The sequence below is a fragment of the Canis lupus genome, chromosome 3, assembly GCF_011100685.1.
Source record: "Canis lupus familiaris isolate Mischka breed German Shepherd chromosome 3, alternate assembly UU_Cfam_GSD_1.0, whole genome shotgun sequence".
Classification (NCBI taxonomy): Eukaryota; Metazoa; Chordata; class Mammalia; order Carnivora; family Canidae; genus Canis; species Canis lupus.
Window position 1 is genome coordinate 82,698,520 of NC_049224.1, and position 17,612 is coordinate 82,716,131.

The window sequence follows — 17,612 nt, forward strand, 5'->3', positions numbered from 1 at the left end:
ACCTGCCAGGAGGTGCCCTGCATGTGCCCACTGCAGAGCTGGAAGTCACTATGGGTAAGAAAGAGCATGGGGGTCTGGGCCCCCAGGATCAGGAGCATCTTTGCTGACCCTGTCACTAGCAGGCAGGTTTGGAGTTAGGGGCTTTGGGTTAGGAATCAAGAGTCTGGACACTGACCCCGGAGCACAGAGGCGCAGGCACAGAAAGGGAGACAGACATTTCTTAGATCTTTAAAGAAGTATCTATATGGATACATTTAGATTTGAATCAGATTTGATTGTGTTTTGGAGAAAGCAAAATATTTGTTTTATTTGGAACTGGGCAAATTATGTAAACTTAAATTCACTGAAAAGAATAATAAAATGAGATATTAATGGCGCTATTAAGATCACTCTGGGCTAAAGGAGCCAGGAAACTTCTAATTATCCTTCAATCCAACCACATTTCTTTTCCTGACATTTCAGGGAGATGTCTGTGCAAAGAGGCACAAGAAATAAAGGAAATTGTGCTCTCTTAATGGGGTCACAGCTCTGGTTAACTAGACTGGACCAAAGTGAAAGCGGCTTTGCCTAAACTAAAGATTCTAACTCTAAAGAGTAATTAAAAGCGACACATGCAGTGCAGGGAAATTATTAACCAGAGAGCGAGGAGGAGGATGCATAGATGCATAATGCCATGCACCAACCTGGCCAGATAGTGCTTTCTCTTCCTCTCCATGTGGTCTTCTCAGGCTGGGGCCTTTGGGGCCTTCCAAAGAGGAAGGATGAGGAGGATGCATAGATGCATAATGCCATGCACCAACCTGGCCAGATAGTACTTTCTCTTCCTCTCCATGTGGTCTCCTCAGGCTGAGGCCTTTGGGGCCTTCCAAAGAGGAAGACAAAGATGGCTGATTTGACTTCAAGCATCAGGAACTTACTTCATCTTATTTCTCCAACTTTATGGCCAGGACAGAAGATGAGGTACAGAGCCTCACGCATTGTGAAGTTGTTAGGAATTGTCTAGATGACAACCACAACCAAAAAAAAATAGTTATAGAAAGCCATCTATTTAAGCTAGTGGTGGACAAGCAAGAGTCACAAAAGATGTAATGAAACCTTGTCTTCTGTCAAATCCAATGCGGCGGGCTTCTCATGCTGTTCACCACATAAATTTAAGCTTGAAATTAAGAAAACCTGAATAAAAGGGAAGGTCATCAATGATATTGTAATCGCGCCATAGGATGACGGATGAGAGCAGTGCTTGTGGTGAGCACAGTACGAAGGAGAGAGTTGTTAAATCACTCTGTTGTGCAGCTCAAAGGAATGTAGCATTGGGCATCAGCTGTGCTCAAATAAATAAAATTAGAAGGGAAAAGAAAAGAAATCTAAATAAACAGAATAGAATTTTTGTCTATCACTTGCTATGAGAGTGTTACACTGAATTAACTTTAAATCATCATTTGAATTGCATATATCCTACTTGAATTTTACTGATTCCCATATTTTGCTCTCGAGAATATCATCTTCAATAGTAGACAATCTTTGATGGCCCGATTATGTAGTTTATTCAGTTAAATTAACATTTACTGTGTGCAATGAAGAAAACAATGGTATTAATGCTGTTTTGGTGCAGTTTATAATGTGAGGAAATAATGACTCATGAACATATATAGATACCAATATATCTATATAACTGAAATTAAAGTAAAAATGAAAGAGTTGTCAAATTTGACATCTCTCTTTCTCTCTCTTTTTCTCTCTTTCTTTCTTTAATCTGACCTGCCTTCGCACAGTAGGACCTGGAATGCTAGAAGAGTAGTGGGAATGGGAGCGAGTCCCGGGCAGGTGTTCTTGCCCACAGCAATGAAAAAAAGATTGGTCCTGTCTTCCTGATTAAGGATACCTGGGACCTAAGAGACACTAAAATATAAAGGACACTTCCTACTTTTCTTATTGTTCTTTTCTTAGCAGGGTTTTTTAGTAAATCCAGGAAACTTTCTGCCATATATTTCACCTGGTCTTTTGCTCTTACGTGCAATATGTTGCCAGTAAAAATCCCTGATATTTGGTATAAATATCCTGAATATGACCCTTTTTGGCTTAGATCTACCATTCATGATTGCTCTTTCATCAGGAATTGATCCCTGTTGGTAAAACACGAACTAAGGTTTTCTGGAACTTTTAACTACTAGCCTTATTGAGAATAAACCTGTACAACTTGACTCCAGAGCCTACCATCCTCATAGAAGCCCTATTCTACAGGCTCCTTAATCTTCCTGGGAAAGTTACCCAGTGCTTAGATTTGGCTTCATGTCAATATGCAAGTGGTTTGCTCCCCACACAAGTGGACTCAATTCTAGTTTAAGTTCATCAGGACAGACCAAATCCTACCCAAATTTTCTGTCATCTGTTTTATTTATATCTAATCAATCAGAGTCAGGTTCTTAAGCCCTGAATATCTCATTTTTTTAAAAAAAACATGTTCCATATCCTGTTTCCATAAACAACTGAAAAGACAACTTTCTATTTAGTTCTTCAAATTGTTTTTTTCAAAGTTTGTAGACATTTCAGATAATTTTTTTTAATTTTTGTGTTTCTTCTAATTGTTTCCAATACTCTTTCCCTGAGCATATATGAATCATATTCATTACTTTATTTGGAATAAAGCACTAACAGATACTAAATGGTCATATTTTAACATTCCTATTCTAACCTCTTTTCCTAATGACTAATGACTGCACTCTCATGTCCTGTATCTGAGATGGGTATTGTCCACCAATATTTAGTAACTTCTTCTATAGTACAGATTTATGACTCAAATATAGCTTTCCAGCCACACAGTATATTTCTTAGCCCCTACTCCAACTTGGTTTAACCACGTGACTAGGTGCCAAATGAATGTACGTAGGTATCCCAGTTCTGGCTCAAGGCTTTGAAACATAAATTTACCCCCTCCATGCTTTCTTCTTATTTTTACCAGGTGTGTGCAAATATTAAAAAAAAAAAAAATAAGGGATGGTGGTACTCTTGCCCCAAAATGGAAGAATATTGGGTCACTGAATTATTATAGGGAAGAAAGACACGCTACAACCAAGAGTAACAGACTAGAATTTTTCTTTTTCTTTAAGGTTGTATTTATTTATTTGAAAGCAAAATCAAGAGAGCTCCTGTGCTGGAGCAGGGTGGAAGGGCAGAGAGAAGCAGACTCTCTGCTGAGCAGGGAGCAGGAGGCAGAGCTGATCCCTGGACCCTGAGATCAAGACCTGAACTGAAGGCAGACGCTTAACAGACTGAGCCACCCAGGTACCCCTAGAATTATTTTGTAAATGATAAATAAGATTATTTTTCAGATATTCTGTATTTTAGATAATTTTGTTATCACCACACACTTGCCTTGAAAAACAACCCAAACTCTTTTAACTCGAATCATTTTGATGGTTTTCCTTGGGAAATCTTTTGGAGACTTTCCTATAGAGGTTAGGTGTTCACATTGTGTCCCCCTGTCCATGTAACATCATGTGTCACATTCTTCATTATTTGATTCTTCCTTGTTTTATTTTAACTTCTGCAAGGAGGCTGTATTTGTATTTGCTCACAGAATAGGAGTAGTTAGTTTCTGCTTTATTTTTGGGAACATCCCCAGCACCTAAGCCTTGCAACTTGGAACATATGGAGTACTAAATAAATATGTACTCAAATGACATGATTGAACACAATGATCAGAAGGCCACATTGATTTAAGACTCAAAATCTCCAGCGACACCTTAGGAAGGCAACAGATACACTAATCTGTAAAATGCTTTCTCCTTTTTTATTTAATTTCCTTTAAAATAAAGTCTTATAATTTCATAAAAATATATCCATTTGCAAGCCTGTGTAAGCTGGTTTTAATTCAATGTTAGATTTTTAGAATTGGAATATAGTCAATAATATCCACAACACTATGTGAGAGTTAAAAGGAAAAAAAAAAGTAATAAATGACTGTGCTAACTTTTCTTATTTGCTGCAAAATGGTAGTCAATATTTGTGTCATGCTCATCAATATGCCTCACACACTTACTTAACATTGATATATGTTAAATATAAATCAATATTAAAAGTGTTAGTAGCTGTGCGTATCTGCATTCAGTATGATTAATTTCCAAAAGAAAAAAAAATTATCAGCAGCCAAAACACTTCAAAAATGTAGTTCAGAAATGCAAAGAAGCTTTAACTAGATTAACCAACCATGTGAAAATAGCATCTTTGAACTATAGATATTTTTGCTTAATATGACAGCTAACTAAGCTTTCTTTAAGTACAATTTTTTCTACAGAAACTGAAAAGCTTTTCCAATTCATTTATATATTGGACATTTTTATATATTCACAGAGAGATGATGCTTGCTTCCTTACCTCTTCAATTTTAGGTACTTGGACTCCTAAATAAAATGGATTTTATTCAGGTTAATCGCCTTTAGCCAGAATCTGAACTGTTTTTTTGTTGAGTTCTTTTGCTCTAAGGCTTAAACTACTTCTTAGATGTCCCCTTTCATAATTAAGATAAAATCCTCAATTAAAATCCTCTCTGAAAGAGTTCTGGCATATTGTTACAGTGCCAAGACTATGGAATGTAACCTAATTCGCTACTAGATCTCTAGACTTTATAGTGTAACTGAAATGTCCAGTAATTCACGTTCATCTGAGTACATTTACCAATTACAAGTTGAACATTTCTTTGAGGCTTAATAAGTGTGTCTTTTCTTTTAAGACTCTTCCTTCAGAGTTACTATTCACTTCCTAGTCTCCCTTGCCTATCAATTCTAAACGCATCACCAATTAACTATTAATTCTCTCGAGGTCTTTATTTTTGAATTATTCTTAAAAAGACAGAGACATTTGGCATATTTTGTGTCTGAGACTTATCTGAAATATCTAGTCAGTATTTGGAATGAATTATATCACTTATGATTGTTACTGTTTCATATAACCACTAAGTATGAATACAGAACTCTAAATATCACTCTTCTAATCAAATGCTTATTGATTTTTTCTCATGCTTCCACATATGTATCTGAATTTATCCTATTATCAATGAACACTTTCTTTTTATGGCAAGTTGTTTGTTGAGCTTTGAAAGCAGGGCATAGGGATCTATAGCTGTAATTCAGGGAGATCTAAACAAGTAAATCTTTGTAAATTGAATTATAGCATGGCCCTTACTATTATGTTTGTCGCTTAGTACTTCAGAACATCTAAAAGCTTTAGAAAAGTGCACAAAGTGTTGATACTATAAATACAATGATGAAAAAAATATAATGATGAAACCAGACAATACATAATTCTATGAGTAAGAGTAAATCAAAATGAAATAAAAGAAAATTTTCATTAGCAAAAAGTAATCTGAACTTGTAAAAGCTCAGGGAGTCCATTACCATACTTTTCTTTGCATATTTCCTTCATAATGGAAATAACAATGTTTAAATTTTATTCCTTTGGAACATCGTATTGTGTCTGCAATCACCATGCATGAAGTGATTAAAAGTGTTTTTGAACAAAAGGAAAAAGTATACAGGTCTGCATACGGTGTTAAAGTGTTATTCACTCTATATAATCATGTTTAGATTACATAGATCTAATCATGTTAATCATGTTTAGATGGTTTCTCACCATCTTATCTCTTCTTTCTTGCTTAACTCGTTTTGGTCTTTTCTAATATCTTGAGAATTAACATGGTGTTTTTCATTGTTTCACTTTTCCGGTACAGTGAATCTGTTTTGTTTTTTTTTTTTTTCTCTAAGGATCTTTTCAGTTCTGTGCATGAAGATAAAATAGATTCCATATAAATTGGTTTAATAAATAAACTGCATATCCAACAGTACTCTATGGAATATCGTATAATAAAATATGGTAAAGGAAGACCATTGTAACAGATCAGGTTTCCTGGGAAACAGACTTGGAAATGGAGTATGAAGGAGCTCTCTCTCTTCAGTGCCCCAAGCCACAGGGATCAATTGGCTTGTGATAGTCACAAAAGAGACTTTAACTGATCCACTGGGATACGTTAAAGAGGAAATGACCCTTCAGAGTTTTTCTAAATTGGCAAAAAAGACTTGTTTTTATACTCCAGAATCTATCTGCCTTTCCAGGAACCAGAGTTTGTCTTTCATAAGGCGATTGTCTTCGGTAGACGCAGTTTCCAAAGTGAGCAGTTAGCCAAGAACTGTCAGCCAACAGGGCTTCCCAGGAGCTGAGAAAATAAATCCTCTGGAACTGAAGGTGGTTTTGGGGTAGCATGGCATCCACAATGGGCAGTATGCATAAAATGTTCACCTTTTTTTAAAGATTTTATTGATTTATTTTAGATTGAGACAGAGATAGTGAGAGAGAGCACAAGTGGGGAGGATGTGGAGAAGCAGTCTCCTTGTGGAGCAGGGAGCTGGATGACGGACTCAATCCCAGGACTCTTAGATCATGACCTGAGCCAACAGCAGATGCCTACCTGACTGAGCCACCCAGGTGCTCCTAAAATGGTCATCTTGACATGAAATTAAATGTATTTCAACTTCATATATTATTAAAATCATAAAGTCAAAGTTTATGGTTACTCATCTTTAAAAATTCGAAGCAAACAGTATTATCACCTAACAGGGTTTATGTTTCACCCATTCTCCCATTTTTTTTTTCTGGACCCTACTGTCCTTTATTAGTAAACTGTCTTTCTCTTGCTCTCTCTCTCCCTCTTTCTGATAAATATCCACTTTCCTCATATTCTCTCTCTGAATTCATAATCTCTCCTCCTTCACACCCTCAAATATCTTTCCTTCAAGGTCTTGATATCAATTAGCAGCCTTGATGTAAATAATTCTGTAGAAGTAAGGTAGGTATGTAATATAATGCATATAGCTTCCACAACATTAAATGGAAAATAACTCTGCAAAACAGTTTCTGTAAAATGAATGTGTTCTACCTCATTTATGTCACCTGAACCCTTCGGTCTATCTTATCCTTTACAACCTGTGATTGAAAAGGCACCCCAGTAGTGATTATTTTCCTAATCTCACATGTATCTCATAACCTCTGATTTTACAGATATAAGGGATGAAAGAGCTTACATCACTTTTTCAAGGCTGCAAAACTAGTTACTGATCTTCCCATTGTATCTTGATTTTTTGTTCATGGGTGCATGGCTCTCACGGTGCCTAGAGCATAAGCAGTATTTGAGAGATATTTGTTGTTGAAAAGAGAAAGAGAAAATAAACAGCAGCAAAAAATGACTTTGAATAAGGCCAACAAAGCCAGCAGAGAAGGGGGCTTAAGATGGTAGAACACATATGCTATTATAAAATCACAAAGTACAAAAATTTATATTAAAGTTTGTTCAAGGGTTAGAGGGTAGTCCCCACTTACCTGCAGTTTGGGTTACTGTGGTCAGTCCTGGTCAGAAGCAGATGATCCTCTTTCTGCCATATTGGCGGAAGGTCGATGGTAGCCTAGTGCAACACCAAGACATGTAGGTCATTCACCTCGCTTCATCTCATCCCCTAGGCATGTTATCCTCTCACATCATCACAAAAGGAAGGGTGAGTACAGTCCAATAAGACATTTTTAGAGAGAGAGAGAGACCATATTCTCATGACTTTTATTACAGTATGGTGTTATAATTGACTGCTATTATTTATTGTTAACGGTTACTCTGTCTTATTTATAAATTAAGCTTTTAAACCTATGAATTAAATATACATAGGGTTGTATGTGCAGGAAAGAAGCATAGCATATACAGTGTTTGGTACCATTCTCATTTTTAGGCCGTCACTGGAGGTCTTAGAACGTATCCCACGTGAGTACGATATATTCAGATCATAAGTACCCTTAGCAGCAAACGAGAATTTGCAAGGAGCTTAACTGGGCTCCTGGTCATCACAATATTAAATTCCCATCGATTTTAGGACAAATAAAGTAAGTAAATTAGATAGGAACCGTAGGAACCGGGAAACATTTACTGATTTTATCTTTCCCTTTAGAGGTATTATTCTAAGACAGCAAGAAATAGAGCGTGTCTCTGGTCATGGAAACAGCCTAGGTAATTTTAATAATGACCCTGGTAATCTCACGACATCGTTTTGCCTTAGGACTATATCAGTTAAGTCTTTTAATACCTCTGAGGTTCAGTTTCCCCCAGCAGAAAAATGAAGGGCTTTCTCTATGGCCTCAGAGGCTTCCCTAAGTGCTAAATCTCTAGATTTAGATTTCTCTAAATCTAAGTTTATTTCTCATCTCTATGTGTGTCACTTCTGCTATGTGTGTCTTACTTCCTTTATACATGCTTTTAAGCTCCCTGGTTTATCATATAGTTTTTTTTTTTTCAAGCTTACAGATTTCTTTGGGCACATTTGCACATATGTGAAACACATTCATGAGTAAGACATCAGAATTATCTTTTCGAGAACATCTATATGTTTAGCTTCTGAAACATCACTGTACTTGATCATGAGATGCTAAGTCAAACCCTACAAATGATGTCATGTAACTCTCTCAATAATAATAATAATAACTCTCAATAATAATAACTCTCAATAATAACTCTCAATAATAATAACTCTCAATACTAATACTAATAATAATTATTAATTCTTAATAATAATAATAATAACAACAATCCTGAACTCTTCTAAATATCAAAACACTCTGGCTGTAAGGAATTCACATAAATATTATGCACCCAGATACATATTTTACAAAACAGATAAAGACTTTGCTGTTCTTGTGACATAGATATGGACTTTTAAGTAGAAAGGCTTTTACTGATTTTCAATTTGCCAGTATCAGACTTTCAAGGAGCAAGAAATGTTATTGCTCTATGGGCCAAATTATTACTTTTATAATCCCATCTCCCTGTTACTCTTTGTCTTTAATTCTTTGCTAGCTAATCAGAGATCCCCACTTATTATTCTTCCAATATTGTTAAAGCAAACATTTATCTTCCACTTGCCCAACATATTTTACATTTAATTCTTGATTTAAAAGTAAACGCTAGGATAAATACAGTTTGCAAAGCTTTTCTAATAGCTTAAGTCATGGGTTTCAGTCTTTGGATATTTTTCCCTTGTTGCTATGATCCTTCAGATTTTTTTCTACTGCTCGAGTCCATTGAGGTTCCTACTTTGAGCACCGATGTAAATTTCTGGAACCAGATCCTACAGAGTGCAAAAAGGCCATTTATTGTTACAGAGCAACAAAGCCTTTAAATAGTCCCTAGCCCTACATGCTTGCTACAAATTTTCATCTTCCAGAGTTCACATTTTGGCATAGTTGTGCTCAAAATATGAAGTGCTTCTGCATAAATCTACAATATATTTTTCAAAAATAGTTCTCCCAAAGTAGCCCATGGGGAGAAATACGGCAAGCAAACAAGACACTCACTGAAAAGGATGGTCTGAAACATAATTGGAAATTGTTTCACTGCAGAGAATTTCATAATTAATTCTCCAGATTACTGCTATGATTATTCAAGCTTTAACATGTTCTAGCAAAAGTCCTCCCAGTGTAAGTATGATATTTTAAAGTAAGTGTCTATTGTATTTTTAAACTCCAAAATTTTGTTACATTCTGAGGTATGAAACCAGGCAAATGATATTACCATTTATTGCATAGGTTCCTACTGCTTTCCAAACTTAAATACTTTCAAATCTCTCAACCTTTACAAGTCTGTCATCTCTTTCTCTCTTTTGTAGAAGGACTGAAGGTAAAGAAAAAGAATATAGAAACTTCTATAGACTTGAATATTGTCTTATTACAGATGGAGGTCTTTTCTCAGTTACAATGTTTGTCTTCCTCTTTTGGATTTGTAGATTAGAAAAGATATCCAAACTTTGAAGCCAGATTGACTTCGTTTTAAATCTCAAATCCTAGATGTGTAACTTCAGAAAAAGTGTCCTTTTCCTCATATATAGAACGGGGAATACTTGACCAATACACAAATCCATACTTGGGAGCACACTTGATTGTTGGCACATCTCAGGAAATATTGTTTTTCTCTTTCATTAAGTGGAAAAAGAAGCTCTAGCTGAGCTTTGTGATATAAGCTCTGAGATTTGTGAATTTTTTTTACCTCTGCCAAATAATTCAGACACAAGTTTTGAAATTCTTTAAGTAATAATAATAAGCAGCAGCATATATTGAAAACTTATGTTTTCCAAGCACTACAGAATCAGACAAGAATCGAAAGCCTTTTTTCTTAAGTATTCCAGACTATATTAAAGATGATTATATATGTATATTTAATATGTATTATAGGATATAATATATATCAGATATTTGTTATATGAGAGGTAAACTCTAATTAAAATAAACTTTATTGGGGCACCTGGGTAGTTCATTTGGTGAAGCAACTGACTCTTGATTTTGGCTTAGGTCATGATTTCAGGATCCTGAGATCAAGTCCTGCATCAGGCTCCGTGCTAAGCATGGACCCAGCTTAAGATTGTCTCTCCCTTTCTCTCTGCTTCTCCCTGCCCCCACTTGTGTACATTCTCTATAAATTAAAATAATTTTTTTAAATTAATTAAAATAAACTTTATTTTTCAGATTCATAGGCTAATATTAGGTTTATTAGTAATGAGAGGTATCTTATACCCCATGTATCATCTTCTTGATGATTAATGATTTTCCATCTTTGGTCACCTCAGAGTGTTCACAAAAGACCTGATGTGCAGACCATGTACCTATGACAGGTGGGGCAGAAGGTTATATAGACACTGATTTCCTCATTACTGCAATTTTATTTTTTTTAGTAAGTGGAGTAGTATTTTTTTTCCAAAGGAAAATATGTAAATTTTTGAGATATTTTCTATTTAATATCTTCCAGCTCAACCTAATCTCATCCCTGGACAACACAATTCATTTCCTTTAGTTGCTACTTTTACTGTTACAACTTATTTTCAAATGACATCTATGCTTCTATATTTTGATTCATCTATTTTAGATATTCTTATGTATTTATTTCATCACCTGTTTCCTACTAAGTATGACTTAGCTATCTTATCACTCTCTTCTTTTGTCATTTCTTCAAATATTGACATATCACAATTTGAATTTAATATGCATTCATTCTTACCATGCTGTGATTATGTAATTTTGGTCACTGCAAGTTCAAGTAATCTTTGATGATTATTTTTCCACTATATAACATTTTCTATGTCTATAGTGATAAAATTTGCCTTTTTAAAATTATTTACTTGAATTCAAAAGAACTATCCCTTATTTATTTTGGTAAACCAATTCAGATATCAGTCATCTATCAATAATTAATTTTCAGTTCTCAACTATATGAGATAATCTATCAATTTATTTATTCATTTATTCATGTTTGTTTTGTTTTCCTATGGATTCAATCCAAACTATTTGCGCTTTGGTCCTTACAGCAAGTTTTACACCCTGAACTTCTTTGCTTTCTAATATAGGAAATCTTGGTGCCTAGATACTATTTTTTTTATTTTTCTTGGTTTCCTAAGAATCTGTGTGTATTAGATAATTTGTAAGCCCTTCTGTATTTGAAAATGCTTTTCCCTCTGAATTTGTGTTTAAGAGTTTGGCTAGGGCGAGTACCTGGGTGGCTCAGTGGTTGAGTGTCTGCCTTGGGCTCAGGTCGTGATCCTGGGATCATAGGATTGAGTCCCTCATCGGGCTCCCCTCAGGGAGCCTGCTTCTCTCTCTGCCTATGTCTCTACCTCTACCTCTCTCTGTGCCTCTCATGAATAAATAAATAAAATATTTTTTTTTTAAAGAGTTTGGTTAGGTGTAGAATGCTAACATGTCTTTCTCTTCTTCCATCACTTCCTAGATTCACTGTTGCTATTGAGTGATCTAATTTCTGCTTTCCCATTTTTGCTATAGAATCCATTTATGCTTAACCATTTATGCTTGGTCTTCTATGTATCACTTGTCTTCTGAAATCTTGCAATCCAATAAATGGGCTTGGGCTTTGATTTTTTGTCAATTTGTCTAGCTCCATGAAGGAAGAAGGCATGTTAGTTAATTAGTATTAGACTGCATCAATTAGATGATAAATAGCTTGCTTGTGTTAATAGTTACAGCAAATCTCAGGATCAGAGTCATGAGCATTATTAACTTCTGTCAAGTGATACTGGCTTTCTCTTTGTGATGGTAGCATCGTTTCCTTTTTAGATGCCTTTATATAAGTCAGAAAAGAGGTCTGTCAAAAATATTCAGGATGTAAAAAAGGTATTGAGCACATATAACCGAAATGACAAGGTGCTATGCAGATTTAGCAAAATGCACAAAACGCGTATCATAACAAGGCAAAGTGAGAAGGCGGCGTTCCACTCTGTTGCATCTGTCCCTTTGTGCATAGGCCTAATATTTCCAGTGCTTAAGAGCCATAAGTTTCCCAAAATAACTTTTACTTTGTGTAACAAGTGCATCATGTTTCAGTCTCCGTATTCTTGTTTGAGTCCTTAGCTTCATACGGAGGCTGCAATAGGGCTCAGCCTCATTTTACAGCAATGACACCATGACTTTGAGGATATCCTCTGGTTAGTTCTGTTTGTTTCTATTACCAAGCTAAACGGCCCTAAAGAGAAGGCTTTTATTTGATATTATCTGACCAAATATTTATAAAATAGTGACCTAAGTTGTACTTTTATTGCTCTTAATATCATGTTCTCAGCGTACAGATTTTGATTGCAGTGATTTACTCAAGGCTTTTCTCATGGAAGGGAGAGATCATGATGACATGAGCAAGTGGCTAATGATTCATCATCTGCTCTCCGGCAGGGCTCTCCATTATTTCTCTTTATAGGAACATGGACCTGAGATTGATTTTATTTGAGCGTTGATCGCCCATCAGAGATTTTCCATGCCTGTATGCTTTCAAAAGGAAAATTGCAGTCATCTGTTTCTCAAACTCCCTGTTTTCTTGGTTCAACAAGTTGAATTAGTGATATACCACCAAATCCCACTTTCAGGACCAACAATCTACTTTTTCTATTGTACTTATATCAAGGTTTTAGGCTGTGAATTACAAGTCTTAAGATCTTTAACAACCTCATAGTTGTACCATACAAGATTCCATAATTTGAAATTTAGCTCCTAAGCTGCCATTCTATACCTCATAGAGGCTCCTGTAGATGTATCATAAAGAATGAAGGAGTCTCAGCTTCAATGGGGGAAAAATTGGAATGTGCATGAAAACATAATTGTGTGTCCCTACACATGTAGGAGACAAATCCTATGGAAATAGTGAGCATTGAAAGATAAACTTCCTGTAATAAATCTCAGTAATCCATACAATTTTAAAGAAGAACATTTCCAGAATTGTAATGGATAGTAGAAACTTTGAATTTTAAAAAGTTACAAAAATTGGTTTATTTGTTTTGCAATAGTTTTATTTATTTTTTAAAATATTTTATTTATTGATCCATGAGACACACAGAGAGAGGCAGAGACACAGGCAGAGGGAGAAGCGGGCTACCCCCGGGGATCCTAATGCAGGACTCGATCCCAGAATCTTGGAATCAAGCCCTGAGCCAAAGGCAGATGCTCAACCACTGAGTCATCCAGGCCTCCCTTTGCAACAGTTTTAAATAATAGTTTATAATTGGAATTTCTGGTTTAGATACACACTTTGATCATTACTAGAGGGTCACATTCTGGTCCCGTACAACTTAATATCCATCACTGTTTCCCCATAAGCCTGGGACCACATATGTTTCAAAAGGCTCAATGTAAACTTTGATCTTGGCTGTATTTTGTTTTAATAATCATTTTCACTTAGGAAAGAGTGAGAAAACACATATTCTTCCTAAATTGCCCTAAAATTAAATTATTTTAGGAAAATAATTTGTATCTGTTTCTCTTTATCAAATATATTTTGGCTTGCTTTTAAACACAGAACATTTAAGAGTGAGCTTATCATATTTATCATAATTGTTTTTATCTTTTTGAACTAATTTTGAATGTTCTTTGTTATACCTCTAAAAACAAAGTCTCCAATCAGTATCTTCCAGATATTGAATGCTTCCTCTGTTTCTCATTTTACTAATCTCTGAGTTTAAGAATAATAAGTTTTAACTGGAGATCAGAGGAAACAATTAACCTTGAGAAGAAGTATATAGCACTCTAGTTAATGGAAATATTTTTCACATTTTATTCACATGAATAAGATGACCTTAAAACACATCCTGGTTACCACTCTGCAATAATAAGAGTTCTGTTAAATGACTTTAGGCCACACACACAAAAAAATCAATTAAATGATCAAAACCTTGTTAGTGGAGAAGTTCCTAATACTAGATTATGCACATTGTCACACTGATGTATGTGGCTTGTGTAAGTTGAAAGACAATAATGATTTTTTTAATACAGTGTTTAATCCTCTGTGGGACACAGGATGGTGTTATTAGAGGAAATGAAATACATAGCATTAAACACTTAGTATTTTAAAGGCTGACAGTTTCTGAATAAAAAAAAATGTTGCTTTTTAAAAAAATTCCATGTTATTTTATTTCATCTATACATGCTCCTATTTTTTTCTGTTTGCTTATTTTATTTTGTTTTGGCTTTTTTTTTTCACTGTAATAATAATAGTATCAAATTTCAAGAAGTTTAGCACACACACAAATTGCTTATTAAAATATTATTTATTCTTGACCTGGGGATAGCACAGTCATTCATCATTATAAGGAATATCACCCCTAAATCCTCACCAGTCAAACTAGTTGTTCTCAAACTTTAGCATAAGAATCACATGGAGGATGGGGCACCCTGGGCAGCTTAGTGCAGAAGGTCTACCTTTGGCTCAGGTCATGATCCCAGGATCCTGGGATGGAGACCTGCATTGGACTCCTTGCTCATCAAAAAAGTCTGCTCCTCCTTCTCCCTCTGGCCCTGCTCATGTTCTCTCCCTCTCGCTCACTTTTTTTTCAAATAAATAAATAAGAATCTTTAAAAATGAAATTAAAAAAAAAAAGAATCATATAGAGGACTTGTTAAAACAAAAACTGCTGGGTCCACCCCCAGAGTTTGATTCAATAAATCTTGGCTATCTGTATTCATTTGAGTCCCCACATGATACTTACGTTACTAGTTGAGCCACACTTTGAAAAACAGTAACTTAACCATCTTCTTATTCTAACTACCTTTACCTCTGCCTAAAACCCCATCCATCTCCCCTTTATCTATCCTCCTAGCTAGTATCTACTCAATATCCAAAACTCAGCTGAGAAGTTACTTCTTATGGGAAAACTTCCCAAATGCCCCCAGCTTAGATTTGAGGCCTGTACCTGTCAGATACCAACTACACAGTAATCTGAAAATAAGAAGTTTAATATAAAGAATAGTACTTATAATAAGGGATTGGAGAGTAATGAGGGCTTGTCAGTAAGAGTTAAAGAGAACTCTAAACAACAGATACAAAGACCAGGCACTGCCCCAGGGTCTGTGATCTAGACCTCCCTACAGAGGAAATAAGCATGGTCACTGAATGATAGAGAAGTCCCTCTGGTGCTACACCTGTGGAACTTGCTGGAAATCTGCCTTCTTAGGTATCAGGAGAAGTAGTCCATGGGAAGGGTGTTCACCTCTGTGTGCCATAGAATCTGGGTGGTGCAGGAGGCACACATCCTGGGAGAGCCCGGTGCTGAAGAATAACCCCCGCCCCCCGCCCCTGCAAGACTGCACCCTGGGTGTACTAAAAGAATCTGCTAAAAGGAGCACAGTGAAATAAATAGGGGAAACCCTTTTATCTTGAGCATGTCTCTAACACCAACTCTTGACAAAGACTGATGTTATGCCATCTGGGAAAGGTTAAAAAAAAAAAATGTTTTAAAGGTCCAAGTGAATTTTCCCAGAAAAGTCAGTGAAGAATGGATCTGAGAGATCCAGATCCAATAAATTGGTAATTGTGATCCTCCTATTTGGAGGGATACACAGTGTACTACTCAAAAAATACACATTGAACTAAACTCCCATGGTGACTATGCCTACTTCATTGATACATTTGGTTTATTCAGTAGGCATTATTAAATATATAACAGCACTGGCCATATTACATTATTATTTTAATCCCCATACTCACGAAGTACCTGGAACATTTTAAGAGTTCAACAAATATTTATAGAATGCATGACTACAACATAACAAAAGTAAGTTGCCAAATGAAATATGTTGAAATGACTTCAGATGTTTATATTCTTTTTCAGAGAGAGGTAATAAATAAAAGTATAAATAGGTTAAAAACTTGCGTAGGTAGATGTCTGTTGGGACTTTTGTGCTGTAAAATTTAGTTACTGAAATTACTCTAAAAACCATTCTATAAAAATAAATAAATAAATAAAAAATAAAAACCATTCTATAAAAATACTAATTCAGGGGATCCCTGGGTGGCTCAGTGGTTTGGCTCCTGCCTTTGGCCCAGGGCGTGATCCTGAGTCCCTGGACCAAGTCCCACATCGAGCTCCCTGCATGTAGCTTGCTTCTCCCTCTCTTCTCTCTCTCTCTCTCTCTCATGAATAAATAAATAAAACCTTTAAAGAATACTAATTCATGAAAAAAAATCAATAAGTTGACATTTGAATCCTTCAACTGGAAAAAAAAAATCAGCTATTTATCCAAAACAAACAAACAAACAAACACCAAAACCCAACCCAGTGCTCTAAGATGAAATGAATATTGTACCATTTTGACAATTCTTAAATGTTACTGTTATGTCTTATACATGAAATACGACATGATTATGGTATTCCAAGGAATGAGAAGGACTTTGTAATTCAATATTCAGGGGGAAAAAAGTTGGCCTTAAAAAGAGGACAGCTGCTGTATTTTTTTATTGCAGACAAAATCAGAGAGTGAGAGAAAATCTTCTATATCATTAATAGAATAAAATAAGAAAAGATAGAGTAATAATATTTGCACTCTATAGGATTATGCATTTCATACATTTGCACATACATATCACTTTCTAGTTCCACATAGTGGCCCATATATTAACACTAAGAGGAATAGACAATCTTATTACCTAATCACTACCATTTTGCAGATGACACAACTGAGGAATTTAGAGATTAATCCCTTGCTCAGAGTCCCAGCACTAGTACGGCTTAGGGCTAGGCTTTAAACCTAGGCAGGCTGCTTTCATAGCCTTTTCTCTTAAAACACAACATCTCTATACCAGGCCATATGCTACATAGAAATGCTATGGCCCTGCTTAGGTAGGTAGTGTATCGTTTCCAAACAGGCTAAGTTTATTACTATTTTTTGGTGTTCTAGAGCATTTCAAATCCAGTGCAACCGTCCTTTCCTTCCTTCCTTCCCTGTACCCTTCTATAAACTCCATGCTTCTGCCGACCTTGGCATTTTCTCAGCACATTTTGTCCTTTCTTTTAAACAGATCATTACTGATACTCCATGTCCAATGCTTCCATCACAAATGTTTTTCCCCCCATTTTGGGGGCACCTGGGTAGTTCAGATGGTTAAGCGTCCAACTAATGATTGTTACTCAGGTCATGAGCTCAGGGATCGTGAGATTGAGCCTCATGTCTGGGTTTCTCTCAGCATGGGATGTGCTTGAAGGTTCTCTCCCTCTGCTCCTCCCTGCTCATACTTTCTCTCTCTCTCTCTCTCTCTCTCTCTCTCTC

At 35.7% G+C, this 17,612-nt stretch overlaps 1 long non-coding RNA gene across 5 annotated transcripts in view; it reads left to right on the forward strand.

Moving 5' to 3' along the window:
• The window catches only part of LOC102153629, a 79,614-nt gene that overhangs the window by 23,619 nt on the left and 38,383 nt on the right, over window positions 1-17,612 (forward strand). For 4 of the 5 annotated variants that reach the window (XR_005357325.1, XR_005357329.1, XR_005357326.1 and 1 more), the window contains one exon: window positions 3,108-3,282. The exons of the other annotated variant lie outside the window; for it this stretch is intronic. This is a non-coding gene — a long non-coding RNA (uncharacterized LOC102153629). The remainder of the gene's footprint in view (window positions 1-3,107; window positions 3,283-17,612) is intronic. 5 annotated transcript variants of the gene reach the window in all.